Source organism: Cervus elaphus, chromosome 15 (genome assembly GCF_910594005.1).
Source record: "Cervus elaphus chromosome 15, mCerEla1.1, whole genome shotgun sequence".
NCBI classification, from domain to species: Eukaryota; Metazoa; Chordata; class Mammalia; order Artiodactyla; family Cervidae; genus Cervus; species Cervus elaphus.
Window position 1 is genome coordinate 48,108,132 of NC_057829.1, and position 26,786 is coordinate 48,134,917.

Below are 26,786 nucleotides of genomic sequence, written 5' to 3' on the forward strand. Positions count from 1 at the left end.
TCAGGCAAAGAGGAGCATATATAAGAGTATATACAAGAAGAAAAATATGTGAAAAATACTAAAATTTTATAATTCTTGGTGAAAATATGTGGGCCTGCATAGTATGAGTCTTTTTTTTTTTTCCCTGTGTCTTTTAACTGTTTTTTGTTTTTCAAAATAAGTTCAGGGAAGCATGTATTGGCATTTGTGGAGACAGGAAGAATACATTTTTGGTGGCATTACATTAGCTGCCTATTCAGTCAAATGATTAAGTTAAAGCAAACCCATAATATGCTGTTCATACTAGTACACTTCTGAGAGTGAAAGATAGTAGAAAAATGATTATTTATATATATCAATCATATTTATTTATCATAGTATTAGATTTATGGAATAAACTTTTAGAATTTCTTAACAATAAAACTGTCTACAAATGAATGTATATTCACAACTGTGGAGCAAAAACAAGTAAGCTATCTTTATTTTGTTTATCTAAATATAAAAACATAACAGAATTATTCTTGTTCTATTTTCATATACTTTAGTCTGTCCCTTAGCCTTCTGTCTCTCCAAAGTCATGTTTATGGTATTTTTCTAAAGAAATATTTTCAACATCATCTCACAATTTTTTGTTTATTTACTACAATGGTCTTTTTGCTTTAAAAAAAAAATCCACAACCTAAAAGTTGAGAGTTATTTTTTTTTTTTGAGAGTTATGTTTTTTAAATTTACCTTTAATTAGAGGATAATTGTTTTACAATATTGTGTTGGTTTCTGCCATACATTAACAGGAATCAGCCATAGGTACACATATGTCCTCTTCTTCTTAAACCTCTCTGCCACCTCCCACCCCATCCCACTCCTCTGGGTTGTCACGGAGCACTGGATTTTAGTACCGTGCATCATATAGCAAATTCCCACTGGCTATCTATTTTACATGTGGTAGTGAGGTAGGGCAAAAGAGAGTTATGTTTTATTGCTGCTGCTAAGTCACTTCAGTCGTGTCCAACTCTGTGCGACCCCATCCCTGGGATTCTCCAGGCAAGAACACTGGAGTGGGTTTTACTGGGTGGGAATTTTTAAGACTTCAAGCCAGGGAGGTAGCATCTCAAGTAACCTTGAGAGAACTGCTCTGAGGAGGCAAGGACAGGACCCAGGTTTTTTAGAAGTTTTGCAACAAAAACCAAGTAGTTTGAATATCAAAAGTGGTTGTTAATGAAAAGAAAATCAGATATCTCAAGCTAAGAAATTTAGTGCTTTTCTTTGTATGGGAAAATGTAACAGTTGTCTCCTGAATCATTCCTTTGATATGCTCCTCACTCACCCAGAGCATCTTGTGTTTTCACATCCTGAGTTTCCTCAGGGCTCACCACAGGGTGTCCAAAGGCTCCTAGATGGCAGGTATTCTTTCCTTTCTGAGTTTCACCGGAGCTCACCAGCTCACCTTTGGTGGTGGCTATAAACTCTGATGACTGTGACTTCCTTTGTTTACCGATACAACAGGAAATATTCCATTTCTCACCTTAAGTCTTCTCTTGTTGTATATTTCACGATGTTGACTTAAAAAAAATGAACAACATGAAAATTATGAGTTAAGTTTTATTTGGGGCAAAATGAGGACTGCAGCCTGGGAGAGAGCGTGTCAGACAGCTCTGAGAAACTGCTCCAAAGAGGCGGGGGTGGAGGGAGTTGGGGTGGGAGTGGAGTGGGAATGTCAGCATATATGGAATTTTGGCAAAGGGAGAAATACATGTAATCAAGCACATATTTCTCCAGAAATTTTCTGCTGGTCTCCTGAAGCTCCTGAAGTCACAAGGAATAGTCATCACTATGAAGGATTTTAGTGTTTTTCTAGATAGGAAAGGATACAAGAATCGGGCTCATAAAATTGGCTCCTGAAATCTCTAACCATCTGAAAACCTGTCTTGTCAATCCTCTGCCCTCATACCCTGATGAGTACAGGGTGCCTCATTTCTGCTCTCCACCCTGAACTCTGCTCAGGGTCAGTAGCTGCAACAGCATCTGGTTTAATCCTTCTAGAGGTAGATGGCAAGTGTCCCTGGAAAGTATCAGTTTGTAGTTAACAGTGATGAACAAATATAAAATTATCAAATCTTTGACTTTTCTCTCTAGACTATTGTAACTGAGAAAATTTTTCCCTACAAATTCCAAGGTAAGCCCAAAATAAATAAGCTCAGTGCAATCTTTTATATTAAATTGTGTTAATATTTCAATTCAAACAACTTCACAGGCACTACCCTTTTTCCTTTATGTAGAGTATTTCTTCATGAAAATATATTATGTAACAAAATTCAATATATATTATCTCTTTATGTGAGTTTATTGAATATTTTGCCAAGCTTAGGAGATGGAGAAAATGAGAACACTTGTCAAGTGTTTTTTCTATTTGGTACAGAAAATATTTTATCCAAGTGAAAAATGGGAGCCCAATCAAAAAATTTTTTTTCTATAAGTTATTCTAAAGAATGCGTCTAGAATTTCAAAATAAAACCTTACTTTTTTCACTTTATTTTTTAGCTTGTTCAATCCCCTAATAATTTTGTAGGGCCGTATTTATATATTTTCCTCTATGTAGTCTTTATTTGTAATAATTATAATTCACTAGAAACTCCAAAATTGATATTTTTTTGGTGTTGTACTCACTGAATGATTTTATTGAGGATTCCAAGGTTATATTTTTTAAACAAAATGCAGCCATATTTTAGAACACTAGTTTGTAGAAAGATACAGTATTATTTTAAGATAACTAAGTTGGTCATTGAAGGCTCTATTTCTAGCATCTGTTTAATGAAAGTGAAAGTGTTAGTAGCTCTGTCTTGCCTGATTCTTTGTGACCCCATGGACTGTTGCCCGCCAGGCACCCCTGTCCATGGACGTTTCTAGCTAAGGATATTGGAGTGGGCTGCCATTTTCTTCTTCAGGGTAGCTTCCCGACCTACAGATGGAACACACATCCTCCATGTCTCCTGCGTCGGCAGGCGGGTTCTTTACCACCAGTGCCACCTGGGAAGCCCTGAGTAATGAACGCACACTGCAAAAGACAGTGTGCTGAAACAGTTTTAGCTTCAAAAATGTGTAGATAATCTCCTTTTGAATGGAGTACAATATTGCACTTCATGAATTACATGGGGTCACTAAGAGTCAGGCACAACTGAGCAACTTCACTTTCACTTTTCACTTTCATGCATTGGAGAAGGAAATGGCAACCCACTCCAGTGTTCTTGCCTGGAGGATCCCAGGGACAGAGAAGCCTAGTGGGGTGGCGTCTATGGGGTCGCAGGGATTCAGACACGACTGAAGCGACTTAGCAGCAGCAGCAGCAGTAGCATACCTTATGCACTTTATGGAGCTGCATGTTTTAAATATTTGTTTTAGGGCATAGTCTTATTAGTATAGCTAGTCACTTCTATAACTGGTGCTACTGCTTCTTTGGCAATTTTATCTTCTATTTTGCATGTGGCCAGTGATAAAATTACAGTACATGCCAACAAATATTGTATGTGAATGATACCAATTTTCTCGAGAAATGAAAATTTAGGTTTTACATGTGTATTTTTGGGGGTGATCAGCTGTTCATTGCTGTAGAAAGTGTTTATGGTTAAAACTAAATAAGCACTAAAATACTAAATCAATAAATTAATATTCAATAGATTTACACCAAACAGTAAATGACAAGTCGTGTGTTACAGGAAGTCTCAGGCTATTCTATGTGCTCTATAGCAGGACTGTTGGATCTGTATTTCCTATACTTATTTTACATCCATCAAAACAATGATTCTCTCATTTTCACAATAACCCCACCTACTACCATCCGTGCCTTGTAATTTCAAGTATCTCACAAACTATGGCAGAGCCTATGGCCCCATCTGGTCATAGGCTAGTCAACTAAGTGGGAGGTCTTAGATGATGGTTTTGAATACTTCAACCACTATGTTCTTTTTACACAGTGGAGGGCTTTTATGTGCTCTCTATGAAGTACAATTGGAGTTACCATGTCTGGAAGGGACCAGGAAGAGAGATTTGTCTTATAGCTTATTTATTACTTATTTAACCATAAGGTGAGAAAATTGCTTTTTACCCATTTGTGTTTTCACAACTGGAGATACAAAGTGGAGATCTATAAAAATAATCCTGACATGTTTTTATCTGTCTACTAATAGTAACATTTTGTTAATTATTGAGAAGTCTGGGGCAAAGTCTAAACAAAAAGTGACATCAGAAAAATAGGGGACTAGGACTCTGCAGGACAAAAAAAATGTGTGGTCTTCCCAGATGTTATATACTTCACTCAATACCAAGAATGTCTTAACCATTCAATACTATAGATCACATTTTTTTCTGATTAATAATATAAAAATAAAAATTTGGATTTTGCTATTGTACCTTTTTTTTTTCCCTCAAAGAGAGAGATGTAAAAGTTTGACTTAGTGTTAATTTTTAAGTTTAATTCCTTTTCTTTAGTTAATTTGTATGTGTTCATAACACTTTCTTTTAAAAATTACATGGAGTTTTTAAACAGTCTAGAATCTGTGGAAGCCTGGGGAAGCTGCCCAAGTTTGAGAAAGGCAAATTGTTCAGAACACATCTGCTTCCACCACTTCAGTTTCAACTGAGGAGATGAAAAAGGCCAAGAAGAAGGGACAAGCCTAAAGTCTCAACCAAAGAGCCCAGAGCTGCTCACCCACACTGCCCCAGCTGCCCCATTTTCAGAGGAGCAGGTGGCCTTTGGATTCTACCCATCGTGACATGGGTCTCCAACTCTTCTAGAGAGTGCAGATCTAATACTACCTTCCCCCACCCACAGGGAACGTGCTAGAGAGTTATGGATGGGCCCATTCTCCCTGACCATTAGCACCATCCTAAAGGCCTGCCCTTGGAAAGGGGCCCCAAACTTGGCTCTGAAAATTCCTCCCAAAGGAGGCCAGCTTTTAGCTGCCTGTTCCATCTGGAGAGGTCCTAGCATCCAGACCTGAGGCTATGGCAGGATCACTTTAGAGCTGGCGGTTAGGGGAACAGCCAAGCTGAGACAGGACAGATCTAAGCAAGCCGGGCTGGGCAGGGGTTTTTCTCAGGTCATATTCCTAGCCACTTTACCTGTCAGCTGGTTCTGGACAGTACGAGTGGCACTTGGTGGGGTCTTGGGCCTTCACGGATATTGCCACTGATCTCTTTTTTTGCATCTGAGTTTGCACAGATGGCAGTTCCAGGAGACAGGAGTCCCTCTAGGATAGCAGGGAACCCTGAACCTCCTGGGTAAGGCTCAGCTCGGCTTTTCCATGGATGAAGCCGCTTCCCTAGACCCGTACCCTGGGCCTGTGCTCAGGTGACACTGTCAGAGCAGCCAGACCCCACAGGTCCAGGTCGTTCCGTGGGGGCTGTGGCCACCAAGGCGTGTGTTCGTACTGCCATTACTAGGCTGTCTAGTCTGCCTCCTTCTTTCCTGGTTTCTATCAGTGGTCCAGGCGGCCTTTCTCCTGGAGCTCCTGCGGTCCTCCTTTAGCTGTTGCTTGACCTCCTCCAGGGCTGCCATCTTCCGCTCTCTTTGACTTGGGGAAGCGTGACAGGTATGCACTCTGTCCCTCCGCGGGGGTGCTGAGCACTTTGCCGCCTGTGGCTCAGGGTTCCTGGCATCACGCTTCAGGTGCTCTTCAGCCTCCTGGGCACGCCTTGCAGCTATGCTCCTATTTCACTTTGCCTTTCAAGTCACAAAAAACTTAATGCTTTTTCGTCTCTTTCTTAATGTCTTATCGGCTTTTTGTCACACAGTCTTGCTGCATGATTTTCCTAACTTTCCTAATATAACAGTACATTTCTACAAACAAAATGTAAATCATTCTTGTCTTCCCAGTAAAACCCCTATTTTCTCTCCTGAGAATTTTGCTGCTGCTCTATATTCAAAGAGTAGTGGTAATGATATCATTTAACATTTTCTTAGAGATTATTACTTATGAAGCACCATTCTAGGTGCTTTCCATACACAGATGGAGAAGGAAATGGCAACCCATTCCAGTATCCTTGCCTAGAAAATCTCATGGACAGAGGAGCCTGGTGGACTGCAGTCAAAGGGGTCACAAAGAGTCGGGCACGACTGAGTAAAAGAGACTTCAAAGTAATCTTTAGCTTCAAAAGTTGTAATTTATAAACTAAATTTCATTCGACCTGTGCTTAAATGGTTCAACATGAAATGCAGTATAAATTTTTTTTGTAATGCCCCATATACATTTATAACACAAAATAACATTTAGATTCATATTGGGCATCCCTGCTGGCTCAGTGGGTAAGAATCCATCTGCAATGCAGGAGACCTGGATTCGATCCCTGGGTTAGGAAGATCCCCTCAAACAGGGCATGGCAACCAACTCCAGTGTTCTTGCCTGGAGAATCCCCATGGACAGAGGAGCCTGGGCTGCCATCCATGGGGTCGCAAAGTGTCAAACATGACTGAGCAGCTAAGCATAGCACACACAGCATTCCTAAATTTTAGCCTGCTACCTTAAATGGTTCTAAAATTTTAGAAATATTTGTATTCTCAGATAATTATTGTCAATAAACTTAGTCCTTGAATACTGACACATATAAAAGGTTAATGATTAAGTTCCTGTTAACTAGGATTTATATACAGACAAACGCATTAGTCTGATATGATTCAAGGTGCCAATTTTGCCCTAATACATAACTAAGATGTATAATACAGTAACACCATAAATAGAAAAGAATCAATTAGTATGTTTTAATAAAAGCCTGCAAATTAAACACAGTTTAAATGGAACTCAGTAAATTACTTCAGAAAACCCATTTGTTTAATGATCATAGCTAGAATCTGATTAACTCAGTATGTCAACTATTAATATCTTACGTACACAAAATTAATGTAACTAGAATAGAAATAGAATAGCTAGAATAGAAAATGAATAACTATATTAGAAATGTGTTATATATGTTAAGAAACATGAAACATGAAATATAAAGAAAACATGAAATATATGATATAATTTTTGTTTTCTATCTTGTTTTTATAGATACATTTTTAGAAGCCTTGTCTCATCAGGTGTCTGTTTCAAAGACTATAGCTGTGAGGACACTAGGATTTAAAACTCTTTTTGAAACCATTCTTTCAAAATGATTTTCAGTATTAAAAATAAAAGCAAACAGTTATTTAAATGTACTTACCAAAATTCAATGAATCATAAAGCATAGAATTTGAGACTGTTTTATTTTTTTATAGCATGGTTTTACCTTGTCTTATTCAGGTTGCCTGAACTGGTTGTTGCTCAAATGTCTATCATCTTCACATACTTTAGGCTTCAGTTTAAATATCACTTCACCAGATCACTCTGCCTTGTCATACTGTCTGAAGTAAGTGCCAGTTCCCAACCTGAGTTGTTATCTTAGACCCTGACATAAGCTCTTAAAAGTCAATTTCCTTTCAAGTTTATAAATAGTTTTTTCTCTATTTTTTTTTTTTCTGACTGTGTTTCCCCACACTAGAATGTAACTACTCAAGAGTAGTTACACAATAATGTTGCATTGGCATCCAACTAACAGAAAGTTTCCCATGGGCTAACATAAATTTAGAAAAGAATAATTGCTATATGAATTGTTGTTGTTCAGTCACTAAGTCTTGTCTGACTTTTTGTGACCCCCAAGAGCTGCAATACCTCAGGCTCCTGTGTCCTCCACTACCTCCTAGAGTTTGCTCAAATTCATGTCAGTTTGTTCAAACTGATTCAGTGATGTTACCTAACCATCTCATCCTCTGCTGCCCCCTTCTCCTCCCGCCTTCAATCTTTCCCAGCATCAGACTCTTTTCCAGTGTGCCGGTTCTTCACATCAGATCACCAAATTATTGTACCTTTAGCTTCAACATCAGTCCTTCTAAAAAATATTCAGGGTTGATTTATTCTAACATGAATGTTTACCAAAAACAAACAAAAAAGTTAAGTACCTGGAAAGGGTGGTGAGGGACATTATATCAATATTATAAGACAGGGTGAGCAAAACTTGAATAACTGCCCATGTGTTTATGATGTAGTCTTATTCATCCACGGGGATTTTGGGTATTTTGGGGAAATGAAACCTGGAACTGAAATATTAGTTGTACATATTTTTTTCAGCATGGCATTTGATTTACTTTAAAGATGTTTTACTATGAAACTAATTTTATAAATGTGTACCCACATTTACAGTCTACTGTTTTATGGTTTATTTGTGTTTTTGTTACTGTTGTTGTCATATTAGAAAAACATCTTCACATCCCATGCATGACAGATAAAACTTACCAAGTTATTGCAGTCTATTAATTTCTATGGGTGCAAATTCAGAACAATGCTTAGTTCACAGCAGGTACTTATAAATCGCTGCTGAATGGATGCATAAGTAAGAAAGTGCATGATTGAATGCAATTGTCTCCTACTGTCTTCCCCTTTTATAGGGAATTTGTGCTAATAGCTTAATTTCCTGGATTAATACTTACCTATCTCCTATTGGAAACCATCAACTTAACATCTTCTATCTCAAAGTTACAGTATCCAGGCTCTTGGGGCATTTCAGGTAGGCCTTTCACAATCTGTCCCCCAAATTTTCTACAACTTGTACAGCTGAAGAGAAACCACATTATTTGTAGGGCTCATATTTCCCTGCTTTGGGTATTTATTCATCCTGATTCCCTCTTTTTTTCATCTTGTGAATTTTATCAACTGCCAGAGCCCTATCCAACATCTCAGTGTTCTTTGAAGGTGTCTCAGGACTTCTTCCTGTCTTCCCCCCACCCCCGCCCCGATTCTCTTCAGTGCTTGATAAAGTTCTGATGATTTACTATAGTCTGCCTTAAATTATAATTATTAATATATGTGGACAGAAGCCTACTGATCTCAACTGGTAAGCTTTCCAAGAACAGGGATTTGCGTCTCTGATTCTTTGTATCTTCCACACAACTTAGCTGAGATTTAGATATTTGAAAGATTTTGACTGGCAGCATTTAATTCAAATTGGTAACACGTTTCACATCTATATACCAAGCTGAAAGTACTCTGTAAAAATGAAAATAAACAAATATCAATTTTATAATAGATTTAATGTCATGTTAGTTAAGAGTAGTTACACAAGTAATATTCCATTAGTAAAGATTTGAGAATACAATTCTACTTTTCAAACAAAGATCAAAGTATGTATCTGTAAATTAGGTGTTATGGTTTCCATGATGAGTTTGCAAACTATAGTGCAAAGTGTGAATAAAATTTTAAATGTAATAATTCATACTTTTGGACCCATTAACACTTTATATCAGAATCAATTTCAGGTGGATTAGACAATTTGGTTTAAATTTTCCAATTTAAAAATAAATAGACGTGAACATCAGATGTCTGTACTGAAATATTTTCATTTTAAAGGAATAAAAATAAATTCAAGTATTTTCAGTGTATAATGATTTAATAACTATGTCAAATGGTATAAGATGAAAGTGTATGGGGAAGCAAATTTTTGCATCTGTCCTCTTAGGGTATTTCTCTTGCACAAACCTTACATGCCTTTACAGAAGGTTGAACAAAGAGAAACATATGTGAAAAAGTAACAAAGCCATTTTGTTGTTTTGTCTCTCAGTCATATCTGATGCTTTTGTGACCCCATTGACTATAGCCTGCCAGGCTCCTCTGTCTATGGCACTGCCTAGGCAAGAATATTGGAGTGGGTTGCCATTTCCTTCTGCAGGGGATCTTCTTGACCCAGAGATAGAACCCACATCTTCTGCATTGCAGGTAGATTCTTAGCCTGAGCCACCTAAACCATGTTGAGAGGCTAAAGGAAGATAAAAATTTGTTTTTCCTTTTCAAATTATAAACTTTGTTTTTCTCTGGATTGTTTGGTAGCTTTTATTTTTTTTTATTTTATATTATAGTTGATAAACAATGTTATGTTAGTTTTGGGTGTAACAGCAAATTGATTCAGTTATACATATACATATTTCCATTCATTCTTTAGATTCTTTCTCCATATAGATTACTACAGGATGTTGAGTAGAGTTCCCTATGCCATATACTAGGTCCTTGCTATCTATATTATATATAGCAGTATGTCTATGTTAACCCCAACTCATAATTTAGAGAATAAGAATTATTTTAACAAGGTCACCTTATTGAGAATTCCCTTGGTTTCAGCTTCTCTTTCCTGTTTATATTAATAATAAGAATATTATGTTCCTCCTGGAACAGGGAGAATATTTTTCACATGTAAATTTCCTCTCTTGCTTTTTAGAAAAAGAAGAAAGGTTAGAGTGTTATTTGTATATTTGCAGGGTTTATTATTAATTTTAGCTCAAAAGTGGCATATTTTGAGGTATTCTGCAACCTCCAAAGGCATCCTATGAGCTGAGAAAGCAAATTTACAAAAAATGCAACCAATACAATATTGTTAACATGTAAAACATTATAGAACAGATAAAAGTTGGGATCTTCCCAACCCAGGGATCAAACACCAGTCTCCTGTATTACAGGCACATTGTATAATGTTAAGGTAACCATAAAGGAAGGCTATCATAATCCTTTAAGAAAGATATTCATATGTACGGTCACATCCTGACATACACATCCTTCACCCACATCCTTACATACACATAGACATGCACATTGTTGTTCAGTTGCCAAGTAGTGTCCAACTCTTTGTAACCCTGTGGACTGCAGCACACCAGGCTTCCCTGTCTGTCACCATTTCCTGGAGTTTACCCGAGTTCATGACCATTGAGTCGGTTATGCCATCCAACCATCTCATCCTCTGTTGCCCCCTTCTCCTTTGCCCTCAGTCTTTCCCAGCATCAAGGTCTTTTCCAATGAGTTGGCTGTTTGCTTTAGAAAGAAAATATGCTTGACTATGTGTATGACATCTAAAAAAGTAAAAAGTCACATTCATGTATTCAAACATATTTTCTTTTTAACATAGAAGCAAAGCTGATTCCAGTTTTGTCATTTTACCCCCGTAATATACTAAGGTTTCACTAAGGCTTTGCCAATTTAAATGCAGAGATTCATTGGACCACTGGAGGTAAAGAAAAACCTTAAAAAAAAGTATCTAGGAATTCTACAGTACTTTTTATTGCCAATTACAAAGCATAATCTGTTATCTAAAGGAATTCTTACATTTCCTCAGAATTTGTTAAATGTAATTATATAGCTGTTTGTGGGAGAAAGTATGGAATAGAATCTGAGTGATCTCTGCAATATGCCTCAGCTGACTTTCACTTAAGTTTGCATAAGATAAATCATTTTTGTAGATCTTTGTGTTTAAAAGGCTTTTAGAACTTGTGAAGCAGTTTCTGTCTTGCAGAAACCAATACTTTTTTTCTAATAAAAGCTCTCTCATGCAAAGACAATCTAAAAGAAAAATGTCTTTTAATAGTACATATGTTTAAATTCTGCCTTTGTTTTAATATACATAAACTCCATCTCTCCTTTTTTGCATCTTTGAATTTTTCTTACGTTCTATCAATACCATAAATATTCTATAAAATGTAATTAAAAAAATGATGTGTTCTATGTGAGCTTTCTCAGTAGGAAAAAGTAATCATGAGATGTGCACTCTTGAACTATGCCAAAAATAATTTCATGGAGTTATTGTAGCATGCTGAGTATTAGAAGGCCTTTTAGATTTCAAACTGGTATTGTAATGATTTATAATATCCAAATACTCTGAAGTGGCCATTCATTGAGCATCTTGTTATGCAAAATAGCCACTAACCTTTCTGTAAAGTCATATATTAAACACTTTGATCACAAACAAAGCCCTGTTCACTTAACAGCTTTTTCTAAATTTTGTGCCTATCTTTGACTAAGTTAAAACTATTAAAAAAAATCAAAGACCATTCCTTCATTTAAACATGTTTGTTGCTTTATCTTGAAAAAAAAAACAAAAATCATAATATTTTGATTAGATGGTTACCTAGGTTTAAAAATGACCTTGATAAATATAGTGACTAAGAATTTCTTTTCATAAAAAATGTATTTTCTTTTGGTCTATTCAACTTCTCTATTATATACTAGTGTTTTTGCTTGAAATACAAATTTATTCTTCTGATTAACAGTAGCTATTACATATTTCTTTGTTTGTTGTTTTTTAGTCTCTAAGTTGTGTCTGACTCTTTGTGAAGTCAGAATGGACTGTAGCCCTTTAGGCTCCACTCTCCTAGAAAACAGGACTGGAGTGGGTTGCCGTTCCCTTCCCCAGGGGATCTTCTCTGGCCCAGGGATTGAAACCCAGTCTCCTGCATTGAAGGCAGATTCTGTATCACTGAGCCACCAGGGAAGCCTGGTGGTTTATATTTCTTATATCACTGAAACGACATTTTCTAAGGGCTTTTAAGAAAAATAAATGCAGTACTTTAGTTTTCTGTTTGTTTGTTTGAGAATCTCTAGGTTTCTAAGCAGGTAAATGGTCATGAAATCTATTTATTTCATGACAACCAGGAAGAATTAATGTTATTTTCTCTAAAAGGTTTGAAGTGAAATATTCAAAATAGTTCTCCAATTTAAATGGTTTTATCACTTGAATTCAAGGAGGTATATTCTATTACTGAGTCTTACTTTAACTTCTTTCTGGTTAAATCCACTGCAGATGTGACAATTTTGTGACACAGATCACCACTACTCAGCCATCCCACATCCTGAACACAGCATCCTTTCCCAGATCAGTAATCAAATCCTCATTCACATGAATGTTCACTATCAAATGACTGCTATTAATTCTTGAGTTGAAGCCAGTGTCTACTTCTGATTTAAAACTACATGGTCTTGAATCATAGATCTGTAAGACATGTTAGAAATGGTCAGGTACAATATACTGACTTTATAAATCAATAAATGAGAGCATAGTTTGATAGAGAACTTTGTCAAATGCCAAACAGTAAAGTGGGCTGACAACCCTCCTTCCACTGTATGATTCTGCTTTACTATATCATGGCTTAAAATATGAAGGGATTTTATGAAACTGGATGGAGTAGTTGTAATGATTATTAAAAAATGAAGCAATAGCAATGCATAATTTTGTATTTTTATCAATTTTGACTTTAGTGTTTATATTGGATCGAGAATTCAAAGTATCACTCTATTGTGAATGGAGTTTTCAGAGATTGAAATTCTATGCTTGAAACATAACAGTCTTTTACCTTAATAAATATCAAACAGCTTTCTTATTCAGGTATTGTCAAGGTAGAGTGGTTGCTTAATTAGATCACACCATAAATGTGTCAATGGTTGTGCATTTATTTAATGGCACTGTTTAGGAGCTGAAATGCAGTTAAACTGTCTCATTGGTTGAATACTGAATTACTACATCACAGATATTACAGAGGCCAATCACGAATAAGATTTTAAAAAGCAAACAATTTTCTCAGTTAGTAATTCTAGTATTAGTTTGAGTTCATTAGGGAACGTGTTTCCAAAGAGCTGTGTGAAGTTGTGTGTGGTAAATAATAGAGTCTGTGCTTATGTTATTATTCTCGCTAATATTGAGGCACTTCAGAATAGACAGAAAGGCTTGGGTTTACTCTTGATACTATATAGACCTCTAAGCCTTTTATCCTTATCCATCAGAGGGCAGACAGAATGAAAACCACAATCACAGAAGGATAATAAAACTGATCACATGGACCACAGCCTTGTCTAACCCAATGAAACTATGAGCCATGCTGTGTAGGGTCACCAAGATGGACAGGTCATGGCGGAGAGGTCTGAAAAATGTGGTCTACTGAAGAAGGGAATGGCAAACCACTTCAGTATTCTTGCCTTGAGAACCCCATGAACAGTATGAAAAGGCAAAAAGATAGCACACTGAAAGATGAACTCCCCAGGTTGGTAGCTCTCCAATATGCTACTGGAAACTCATTGGAAAAAACCCTGATGCTGGGGAAAAGATTGAAGGCAGGAAGAGAAGGGGATGACAAAGGCTGAGATGTTTGGATGGCATCACCGACTCAACGGACATGAGTTTGAGTAAGCCCAGGGAGTTGGTGATGGACAGGCAAGCCTGGAGTGCTTCAGTCCATGGAGTTGCAAAGAGTCGGACATGACTGAGCAACTGAACTGAACTGAACTGAACTGAATTGAACTGAACACAGACCTCTAGAGGAGGTATTATCAAAGTATCAATCTAGAAACTTAGGTTTTAAATTTTTTTTATAGTTATGATAAAGGAAATATCTCAGGAGCTGGTACTACCTTAGATGTCACCTTTATTCTACCTCTTAATTTTAGTAAATGTATAAATTATTTATTAAAATCCTGCACTCTGGATAGAAGCTCTGATTTATAACTTCTCAAAACTAGGACTAATGATATAAGTATTAAATTGAAATTTTAAGTAATTATTTGATCTTTGAAAGTATAGTGATAACATATAGGCACAATCAAACAAAATTGAGTTTTTTATATATAATTTATATTTGCTAGAATTGTTCAAATTTTCCCTTTCATTTAACTGTTGTCTCCATGTCTGGAGGCATTCAATACCTTAAATATTAATTTTTAAACCTTCTTCACTTTCTTTTATACTTTCTAATGTATAATCATTACTCAGAAATCCCTGGGTAACCCCACTGTATTGCCAAATAGACCCAAAGTACAGTGAAATGTGATTTATTTAAATTGGGATTAATTGAAGGTTTAGCACTATTCAGAAGAGAATAGTGACTTCCTAGGGAAAACTTGAGTCATTTTTCATCTATGGCACTGTACTCAGAGCCTATTTACATGAAGGAAGTCACTATACTACTTGTCCTTTTAGTATAGTCATTGTTGATTAAAAAAGATAAAGTGGCATATCCTTTTTAGAGCTTTCATTAAAGTCTGTTAAGAAATTATCTATGTCAGGAGTTTCCAGAATACATTCCATGAGGCCATAGAGCTATACAAAAATGGCACAGATGCTACCAAGGGACCAAAGTGGGCTTGGCAGGTGCAGGTATCAATTTTGAAGATCCTATCCAGCCCCATCTATAATCTGCCTACAAAGATTCAACTGATATGTTTTATATGTTGATGCTAAGCTTATATTTCACCGTGAAAAAATAGATTAACATACTGTTTAATTTTTTTAAAAAATTGAAACTGTCCTAATTTATTTTTTCCTTAAAGTTATATATTCCTTAGTCCCTAAAGAGGTATAAAATTCACTTTTATGCATTCTTAATTTTTATTTTATATACAAATCTTAATATGTTCATGTAAACACAATATTTTTAAAATTTCAATTTTATGCTCTCAATTTTTATAAAAAATTATCTCTTTTTGCATGTTATTTACCTTCTGCTGTTTAATGTAGATCATTTTAGAAGTACGATTTTAAGATGTAATTTTTATGTATTTATCTCTACTTATTCAGTAGTTCACAAGCAGAGTTTAGTTTTGAGAAACAAAGCATTATTTTTGTGTTTTATAAATGAGGAGCATTTGTCAACCTCATATCTACTTCAGAATTTCAAGGGAACATGTTTAAGTGTTTCAAACAAACTATAGCTGTTTCCATTTATGTGTGCTGTATTTCCTGCTATATATATACTCAATGCAGTGCTAACAGAACTGTGAGAATAATTAAAGCAAAGCCTTCGATTTTGAGGAAGATTAAAATTTAGTAGCAGTAATGACAGTAGCTAAAATGTCTTAGGACTTTTCATTACATTATCATAAAATCATCCATTTCATCTTTCATAAAGCATAAGTACAAAATTTGTGAACCTAAAGGAAATAAGAGTATTATATAACATTCTGTAAACTAAAATTGCTATAGACTCAAAAGTCATCTTCAAACTATATAGTTGTTCTTAATTGTCTTTCATCCATTTACCATACTATAAAAACCATATTTTTAGTGTCACTGAAGGAGAATTTATACTGTGCTTCCTTGTTAGGACTCTGGTCACATGGCATAATATTTGCAGATGGGAGTGAAATTTTGTTTTCCAAGTAGAGAACATTTATGGAACATTTGTGTTGGTATGCATTCTGAGAGTTAAGTTTTCAATCAGAAGTATGACGCTTCCAAAACTTAAGTTATGACTGCATAATTTACTTTTCAGAATTTGCATTAATTCATTGTAAGCCTAAGTATAATCTATAAGAAAATGAATTGCTCCTATGTTCTGTACCTGAATAAAGTCTTTGCTTTGATGTGGCATTGATCAATAACTCTATCCTATAGGAAAATGGAAGCATTATTCACTAGACACAGTTGAAGTTGCCAGGATCACTGGATGAGGGAAAGACAAGACACAACAGTGAGTAATGTTTATGTTTTTTCATGAAATTGTATCCTTTACATAATATTTTCATTCTCTTTTGGAGAAGAACAATACATAGCAGCTATATTTTAAGTTTATTATCTATATACAGAGTTTAACTTTTAGGCACTATCTGATTCATCAAAGCCAGAAAAAGAGAAACAAGTTAATTATAGAGTTTATAAAACTCTTTCCCCAGAGAAATTGAAAGACCAGTATTTTTCTTTTAATTCGTTTAAAACAAGCAGGTGTTCAGCCAGTTTAGATTTTTTATTCTTCATTGATTGTCTCATTCTCTTGGAGGACATTCTGGCAGTATGGTAGTAGACACATTGAATCCATCATAATGTGTCAAAGGGCCATCAGGTCGATGGCTCTTTTTGAACTTTGCTGTTTCAGAAAACTATAGCGGAGTATTATAGGCAGAAACTTGACATTTTCAGGATGAAAATCAATTTTCTTTTATGTATTTTTGAAGTGAAGCTTGTGCTTTGGTTGTAGAAGAAATGGCTTTTGGAAGTTTAGAATAACAAAATAGGAATTAAGATAAAATCTGGCTAATAATAGCTTCAGTGAAAGCAAGGAGAAGTATATTTTGTGGTCTAATAATATTTTAAATCTGTGGAAATAGAACCAGAGATAGAAACTTATGGAAATAGGTAAAGTAATAGACAATTTCTTTCAAATTGAGACAGCAATGGATAAAACTTATGTTTAAAGGCCTCAATTAAAATGTGATGATTTAGAAAAACAAATGTTTTTAAAGAAGAAATACATAAATCTGCAATTCATGAAAAATATTCTCTATATATACATGCCTGCTTATTATTGAAATCCTCTCACTCCTAGCAGAATGTGAGTTACTGAAATATAGAGAACCTGTGTCTCTTGTTCACTATTGTATTTATAGCATCTATCTTATTGCTGGGGCATAGTAGGCACTACATGAATGTTTGCTACCTAAATATTTTAAAAGATTAACAATAGCAATACATTTGCAATGTTATAATTTTATTATAAAATTATACATGTGACATCAAAAGCCATTTAGTGGGAGAATTTATAGAATTTTGAAAGAGAGTTGAAATAATTTTCCCTTGTCAGTAATTATGAATTCATTTTTTAGAAAATCTTAAGTTTTAAAAGTGCTGCTTTAGGTACTTTTGTGTATACATATCAGTAAGTATATTTAAATGTACATGAGGCCTTATAATTCCAACAATAGTGTTATTCCTCGTATAGGTATATTTAAATTTCTGTGGACTCATATATTTCAGATGATACATTTTCACGTTTTAAAAAGATCAATTTTCATTTTGTTAAGGACTTCATAAAATCTTGAAAATAATCATTGAAAAGACTAGTTTCCTGTCCTAAAGTTTCTTGCTATTTGTAGTCCAGGATGAATTCCAATGAATTTTCTCTCTGACTATTCCAAGAAAATGTGTATATAGCTTATAATTTCAATTATTAACATATATTAACATACAAAGTCATGTGTTTACATATGTGCATAAGTAGAGACAGGCAGGTATTCGTGGAGCAGGTTCAGCTTCTAGCGCAAACAGTATCATATGCAATCACTCTCAGTTCTCTACCTTTCAGTATAATAAATTCCATGAAGCATGAGAATAAGTATTTTTCATGTGCCCTTCTCTACCTAACTTGTATGGTAGAAGTGTGTTCAAATATTAAATAATAAGGATGAGGCCATTATAGTTCTGTAGTTCTGTTTATATGTAAAAATATTATCCTTAATAATATAGAACATATTTTAATTTTCCCTTTTTGAGATTTTAGGGAAATTCTTTGTGTGTGTGTGTGTGTGTGTGTGTGTGTGTGTGTGTGCATGCGCGCACACATGTGCGCACATGCATGCTCCCTGACTTTAGTGTAAAGAATATCTGCTTATTTCCTTGGGTAACTGATAACACTTTTGGCACTGTTCTGCAACAAATTACCAGGAATACTTACAAGTTAAAAAGGACTTTAGTAATTTTGCAAAAGCTTCCGCAATATGTGTTTCAACTACTTGTTTTATAAGCTGTTACCTTCCCTATGCTGAGATTTTATTATTTATTTTTTATCTTAAAGCACTGTGCATATATTATTTAACTATTACAAATAATTTTATAATTATTAAATAAATATGCTTAGCAAGTAAGGTATTCAAGGACATATTCCATTTATAGGTATTACTAATAGTGTTTTCAACTGTACTAATAGGACAAGGAAACAAACTTGTAACAAAGAAAATATTTTAGGCACCATCAATGAAGGAATTTTATGAGAAATAGGTGAAATCTGTACCACTGCCAAACTGTGGGATAAAGTTCCCTTGTACTTTTAGTGCATTTAGTACCTAGTGCCAAAGTACTCAGGCTTTACTTGTCAGAAGACTTCTGCCCACTTAAAAGCTGAAGTTGGAAGAACAAAGGGACATAGTTTCAAACTGGAGTCTGACTCCAACATCAGAATAGGTTCTCCTACACAGTGCTGTCTCTCCTCTGATACTCGGAAGGCATTTGCGGTTATAGTAAATGAGTTGCATGATTTATAAATCTGAGACTATGGATCTTTATATACTGAATTTACCTTTGTGAGATAATCCTAGATGGTCTCTTTGGAGTATGCGTGTGTCAACTTAATTATAATTACGTTTGTATCACGTATTAGGTTAAATGAATGAAATAACTAAGTAAACTGCACATTTTTAAGCCTTTGGGAAAATAATATATTTTGAGTTAGCACCTTTTTACACAATGTGTTTACTTAAGTTGAAGGAAAAATGTCTAAAGGAATATAAATGAGGCAAACTGTATTTTCTTAAAGGAAGAACTGAACAAAACAGTAATGTAAGAACTAATCAGAAAATATGGAAACTAGTTTCTACATCTAATTGGGTTATTAATTGTGTAAAAAATCACATTAATATGCCTAAACCTGGTATTACAAATTACAGCCTCAATTTATATTAGATTAAGTATTTTTTTTTTTTGGCTCACGTTCCATTTTTTAAAAAATTAATTTATTTTTTAATGGGAGGATAATTGTTTTACAGAATTTTGTTGTTTTCTGTCAAACCTCAACATGAATCAGCCACAGGTATACATATAACCCCTCTCTTTTGAACCTCCCTCCCATCTCCCTTTAAGTAATTGGGCTTCCCTGGCGGCTCAGCCAGCATAGCATCTACCTGCAGTGCAGGAGACCTGGGTTCAACCCCTGGGTCAGGAAGATCCTCTGGAGGAGAAAATTGCAATCCACTCCTGTATTTTTGCCTGGGAAATTCTACAGACAGTGGAGCCTGGCAGGCCCCAGTCCATTAGGTTGCAAAGAGACTCAGGTAAGCAACTAACACACAAGTAATTTTAAATCTGTGATTGTAAAATTTCCCCTCAAGTACATTGCTGTGGTTTTGATGTTAATTATCCACATCACTGAGATAATTACTGCCTTACTTGTTTACAGCACAAGGTACATAGTTACTTTTACCTGAAGCAAGATTAAGTGGTCCTTTTATCATGGGTCAGTTTGCTAAGGGGCTTAATTGTATTAGAGAAAATCACTAGCATAATATGGCAATTCACAGAGAGTTAAATATTATCAGAAGAGGGCAATACTTTAAAGGAGAAACTGCAATTCAGTTTTTTTTTTGTTTGTTTGTTTTTTATGCACTTCACTAAAGCAACAATTGGCCAACCTGGTGATCCTCAGGTAACTAGGCATGAGATACAGTCCATTAAAAATTTCCAGTGATCAAGAATATTGGGGAACATGAAAATTAGTAATGCATAATAGGAATACATGTAACATGTAATATGAATCACAGGCTCTGAGGAGGTCTGTCTTAAGACAATTATTTAATTTTATTTAATTTTATTTCTCTAACTTATTTGACCTAACAATTTGAATAATTGTTGCTTTTGACCAATTTACTAGCAAGATTTAGTAAGCTTTTCAAAGGCCCAGATACCAAATATCTGTGACTTTGTGGGATATGTACGTGTGTGTGTGTGTATTTATATATATACATATTATATATATGTATTAGTCTCTGGGGTAATTACTCAGTCTTTGTACAACAGTGGCCTTAGATCATTCATAAACTGCATGTGTTCCAGTACCTCTTTACCAAATAGCCAGTGGGCTAGATTTGACCTGTGTGCAGTAGTTTGCTAACCCTGTTAACAATATGCATGGGTGCTTTCTGGAAATCTTTATTCTTGAGATCCTTTTATATTTATAAAGACCAAACTCTCTAAAAGTTAAGATTCAAGGAGATAACTCATCCTCTTTTCTGACTATAATTTTTGCCAAGTATGTAGCCGTATAGAAGGACACAATGAAGGCAATTAATTTTTACAGCAAAATCAACGTATCAACCTTGGTATTCATGGCTATCCCACCAATATCACTCCAATATCAGGATCTGTGCCATGTACTGGGTGGCTAAAGAAAATCACATTATTAATTAAAAATAGCCACATACTCTTCCTGCCCCCCAGAAGCTTTGTGCTCTACTGGGAGTGATGGCGATGATTTTGCAGAAGGCAAGGAAATAGAACTAGTACACTCAACAAAATTAAAGTATGAAATACAAATGCTTCATGAGCAGTGAAACATTTTCCAAGGAGATTAAAAGGAGAAAATGGTTTGGTCACAGATATCAGGCAAGTGTCTATATAAGAGATACTGTTTCAGTTAAGGTTGAAGGATTATACCTAGACTTCAACAGACAGTGTTACAGAAGATAGAGTAATGAGAAAGCAATGTTGCTAGATGGAAGGGTGGAAATAAGGGAAAGGTGATGACAATGGGGAAAGCAAGTTGCTTTTGCAGCAAATATTCAAGTCAGGAATGTGTAAGGCTGAAAAGTAAGTCTGCATCACCAAGATATTTAACCCAACAAAAATGCCCTGCCCCTGAAGGATATTAGCATGGTAGATACACATTTATTCCTTGATTAATGGGTTCCCACCTGCCCTCAGGTAAATGTGTATGATGCATATGCATATATTACCTAAGGATGCTGTTGACATTGTCTTTTCTAAGTTGTGACATAAAGCATACTTAACATGATTTAAGTTGTTTTAGGGGTTTCAGGGACCAGGGAAAATAAGAAAAAAAGCATTATCTGGATATTTCACAATTGATGAATGCTGCCTTTGCAGATGTTGTGCCCAAACTTAAAGCAAGAAGAGAAAAGATGCACCAAATGTAGTGACTCTTTACTGGGGAAAGCCAAACTTTCCAGAATCATATATTTCCAGAATCAAACTTTCCACCAATCAGGTTTTTCCATTTATATTTTGTGACACACAAATGGATCAAATGGCCACTGCTTTTTCTAGAGTATGTGGGGAAAATAGCTTTTTGGCTTTTCTCCTTTCATGTAGGAATTGAAGGGGGTACCAGAGGATTTAGAGAACTTATAAAGATTCACACAGAAACAACTATAGGAATTCTTAAGTATTTTATAAGAATTTTCAAAAGATGATTTTAGCCAAATTATAATTTGATAAGTTTATTGAGAAAATGTTTTCTGAAATAAAGTAAATAGATATATCAGAGCCAAGCAATAAAACTGGAATGTGTTAGAGTAGGATGTGACCAAATATTCAAAGCTTTTCTGTTTGAAATTATATTAGCATCTACTTAGACTGAATACTTATTTGTGGTTTATGAGTGGCATATTATAGTGTGAAATTGGTATAAAATTTCTGAGGAGTTATAGTCTGAAATATAATCTAAAGCCCACCATTTACTAGCTATTTAGCTATACTAAAGTCATTTAGCCACACAGGACATCAGCCTCCCTTTCATCATTTCTAAAATGAGGGTGATAATAATTGCCCTTCACCCTGTGTGGGTTTGTTACAAGACCAAAATGAGGTGATATTTTTTTAAATTGTTTCATCGGCAGCAAAACACTCTAATGTGTCTCTCTCTTGCTCACTTTCTCTCTCTCTCTCTTTTTTTTTCTTTCCTGTTCATATATTTCACACATAAAACTCTCCCTCTCAAAACCTTGAGATTATAAATGTCATCATAGAGATTATATTCAGTACCTCTCCAATAGCTTCTGTCACTGTTTGTATGTTTTTCTTTATAGACCAAACTGAATCACGCTATTAGGTTTTCCTTCTTTAATGATTGTATCTATTTCTCACTTCAAACGCTTTTATCTCTGACCCCTAGCTCCTCTGAAAGCTTTTCAAATATAATGAGTTGTTCTTCTGTTTGTTTGGACATTGAGATTCATATATCAAGAATAGGGAAGATGGTAGCGGAGGCACTTCTGTCTTGGAATATAATTAATGGCTGACGTGACTTTTGCCTCATTAAGAATGAAGAAGGTTTCCTCTTCTTCAAGGTAACTGAGGAGCTGTGAGGCTTTGAACTGTGTAAGGTCGATGTAGTTCCTCTTCTCTTCAATTACTAGCACTCATCACCACTAGTTGTATTAAAATTTTTAAATATTGTTGAGCATATTCTCTGGAAGAAGACAATAAATTCATATACATATTTATATATGATTTTGAATATAAACACTTTTAAAATAATAGAATATGATTAATTTACCAAAAATTTGAATAATATGCAATCTTTATGTGTGATGTTTTTAATGATTATCTATAAACACATTCCTATCTATAATTATGAGTACCTTCACATACGTGTTGAGTGAAATTAACAGAAAATACAACTCAAATTAGCATAAACAAAGTAAGTTTATTGACTTAGGAATCTGACTTATCTAAATTTATAAGTTTAATTACATATGAATCTGAAAGTCTAGAATTCCTCTTTAGGCTTCAGGAAAGGATTGATCTGAGGGCTTAGGTGATTTTACAACCTGTCAGCTTTGATTTCATTGGTGAAGGCTATATTTTAAGGTAGGCTTCCCTCATGATCTCAATCTATGCTATCTACTCTACATGTTCCATATGGTTCTAAATTAATATTCATAACATTTCCCTAAAAGTCCCTAATCCCATCTGTTTAGACCATCTATATCACATGCCTGTCTCTGAGCCAACCAATCACCATGGCCACTGCTTACTGACTTAGCTTAGGTTATAAACTCCACCTCTGGAGACTGAAGCTCTTGAAAACAAGATTAAGTATGCCAGAATGCCAATAATCAAAGTGCAGTCTATTTCCATGATAAAAAAGAGTCAATTTTATGTGTGTATGTAGGTACACTTAGTGTCTGGATTCTAACTTCTGATATAAAAAATAAAGACAGGCATTCTCCCAAGAACACAGGAAATAATTTTGTTGTCATGAACTATTAAAATTCAATTGAACTCCATTAAATACCCACTTGGAGGGGTCAGAATGGTAAATATTATTGATTTCATATAGGTTAATTTATATTTTCTTATGTATTTAAATGATATGAAAATTTTCTTTATACTAACTCTTCAATTTAACTCCTTGTGGTCTGAATTTTTTCTGAACATATATTATAAATAATGTACTTCAAACCCAAGCTAGAAATTAGACTGTATTACAGGGAAATGTATACAGTAATGGCTCATATAATGAGCTTTTACATTATTAAATTCTCTCTCTGTGTTTACAAATTGAGTTTTAGATTTAGTCATTTTCAGAATGTAATTCAGTTTGTAAATGTTTAAATATGCTTCTCTCCATAAGGATTTGGCAATTCCTGACTAAGTCTGTAGTCACAGCAGTTCTTTTGATGACTTGTCAGAACAGAACCTAACTCCCTCTCTTCAATAAATGTGTATCTTGCCTGAGGCAACACTTAGGCTATAATGGCTATCATGTGGCAGAGCCAGAGATGTTTATGTTCTGAAACCTCAAGAACCAATGCCCACGCAGGGTTTACTACATGAAATCAGTCATGTGGAAGACAAAGGAGAAAGGAGAGTTCCTGTTATAGTTAAACCTGTTAAGATGATAAGCAAGTGAAAGGTGGTTTAGCAGAAGGCTGACTCTGGCTATTGGCACAGAGTTGCCTTTGATAATTCATTAAAGAACCTTCTCTGAGAAGAAAACTTAATCTCCCTCATCCCAATGATGACTACAAAAATTAAGTCACTGTGCAGAAAACAATTTACAGAGGTGAACTCTTACTCTAGACAGATGTAGGCCATATCAAGCTGTGCAGCTTGAAGAAGGAAAAAGCAGACTGGATTTCAGACTTCTGCTTGAGTCCTGATGGGCAGGATGCAATCTGGGCAGCTTTAGGATAGCCAACATGTTTGGTTCAATCTCACTCTGTATATCTGGACTAAATTTGTTTTTATTGATAGTCATTTCAGATATATGAAATATGTATGAGGGTAATCAATAAAGTATATCAGTTGGGTGATACAAATGAAAGATGATGTTCCTTTCAAAATAAGGTATTAAAATAATTGATTGTTTTGGATTTTAGTCTTATTTTCTAATTAAAAAAAAAATCACTTGTATTTTGACTCTCACTATATGTTCCTCTAATCATAAGTTTAAATATTTCAACTGAAATAAGATAATCATGGTGGTGGGAGGAAAGTGTATAACTCTAGCCCTAAACAACTCATGGAATTTATAGAAGTATTGCCGGGCTTTCCTCGAAACTCAGTTGGTAAAGACTCCACCTGTAATACACATGACCCTGGTTTGATCCCTGGGTTAGGAAGGTCCCCTGGAAAGAAATGATAACCCACTCCAGTATTCTTGCCTGGAAAATCCCATAGACAGAGGAGCCTGACGGGCTAAAGTCCATGGAGTTGCAGGAGTTGGACACAGCTTAGTGACTATACCACCACCATCATAGAAATATCACATGCATATATATGCATGTGTACACAGAAACATGCATACACTCTACACACACACACACACCACACACATAATTAGGATGTATCCTTTTATTTTATGATATGGTCCTTTAAGTTAAAATATCCAAATATTTTTACTGTTCAAATACTAAGTGCTTTCTTAGGGCAAGTGTGAATTGTTCTTCACATGTCTGATTAAGAAATTCAACTCTACTTATTTCTTTGAACCTGTCTTCTCTATCATATTTCAAGTTTTCATCATCTTTGGTTGGAATTGTTCCCATAAATATCTTTCAGTTTTCAGGTAGTCCTTCATGTATGACTAGTGTAATTTATCAGGGAAAGTGGATCTGAGTGTTACTCTCACTCATTTTCAAATCTTTGCTCTAATGTGTATAAGCTTTATAATCTCTAACCTCTGCTACACTCTCCAATTTACCTGTTGTAATTTCCTCTTTATTCCTTTATAAATTATCACCACTTAGACATGAACTGAAGAATTACAAGTGTACAGTCCCTTATTTACCATTTTAAAAATTAAAAAAAAAAAACTTCCAGAACAGTTTATTTTTTGTAATTCATCAGGTAGCAAAACTGATCCTGACCTGTTGTGAGACTCATATTGACTCTATGTACCCAATTAATGTACACATGTATGTTTCACTGTAGAAATTTATATATATATATATATATATATGAGATGCAGCCCCAGACCCCAGTGAGATATTCTGTAATCTTCTGTATATGGACTAAATTCTTGTTGTGTAGTCACTAAGTCGTGTCCAACTCTTTGTGACCCTGTGGACTGTAGCCCACCAGGTTCCTCTGTCCTTGGGATTTTCCAGGCAAAAATACTGGAGCAGGTCACCATTTCTTTCTCCAGGGAAAATTCTGGTATTTTGACACCCACTAGTTGGCAAGATTTTTAGAAAAAAGTTTGTGAATTTATAATCGAAACAAAACCTGATATAGCCAAACCTCTGTGTACTTGTTCATGTTGAAATGTCACAACTGCATCCTAATGTCCAATTAACCCTTGAACTAGACAATCTGAATTGTATGAGTCCATTTATAGGTTTTTTTTCAATAAATACACTGAAATATTCTTTTGAGCTTTCCAACAATTTGGAAAATAAAACTTGCAAGTGAACCATGTAGTCTAGACATATTGACAAAATTAAAAAAAATTAAAGATGTCATTCATGCATAAAATATATGTAGATACTAGTCTGTTTTTATATAGACATACAGTGATTGATATTCAATATAAAATTAACAATGTGTTTTCTTACTGTTTTCTTACTTTTCAAAGAATTACAATAGTATACAGTACACTTCTCATAATTGGAGAAATTGCATATCAGTCTATCATCACAGATAATTGGTTTTAAAAAGGATAACAGTTTCCAGTACTGCATTATGAATATGATGTTAATACTGTATGCCACAAACATTTTTTAAAATATTTATTTGGCTGTACAGGATCTCAGTTGTAGCATGTAGGATCTAGTTCCCTGACCAGGGCTCAAATCCAAGCCTCTGCTTGGGAGCATAGGTTCTTAACCACTGGACCACCAGGGAAGTTCCCATAAACATTTTTATAATGGTTTATTTATTAATGTATAGGCAAAGCTATCATGAAGCAATCACTGGATTACACTAGGTACCATAAAGCAACTGTATTTCTTCTTCCCTGTTGTCAATGCATAGATTAGACCTGTAAACAAGCC

At 35.0% G+C, this 26,786-nt stretch overlaps 1 protein-coding gene across 1 annotated transcript in view; it reads left to right on the plus strand.

Moving 5' to 3' along the window:
* The first annotated feature begins 16,225 nt into the window (after positions 1-16,225).
* PCDH15 (protocadherin related 15) overlaps positions 16,226-26,786 on the plus strand; it is a 1,264,171-nt gene continuing 1,253,610 nt past the window's right edge. Inside the window, exon 1 of the mRNA XM_043926323.1 lies at positions 16,226-16,255. The gene's annotated coding sequence lies outside the window, so the exon portion shown is untranslated. The remainder of the gene's footprint in view (positions 16,256-26,786) is intronic.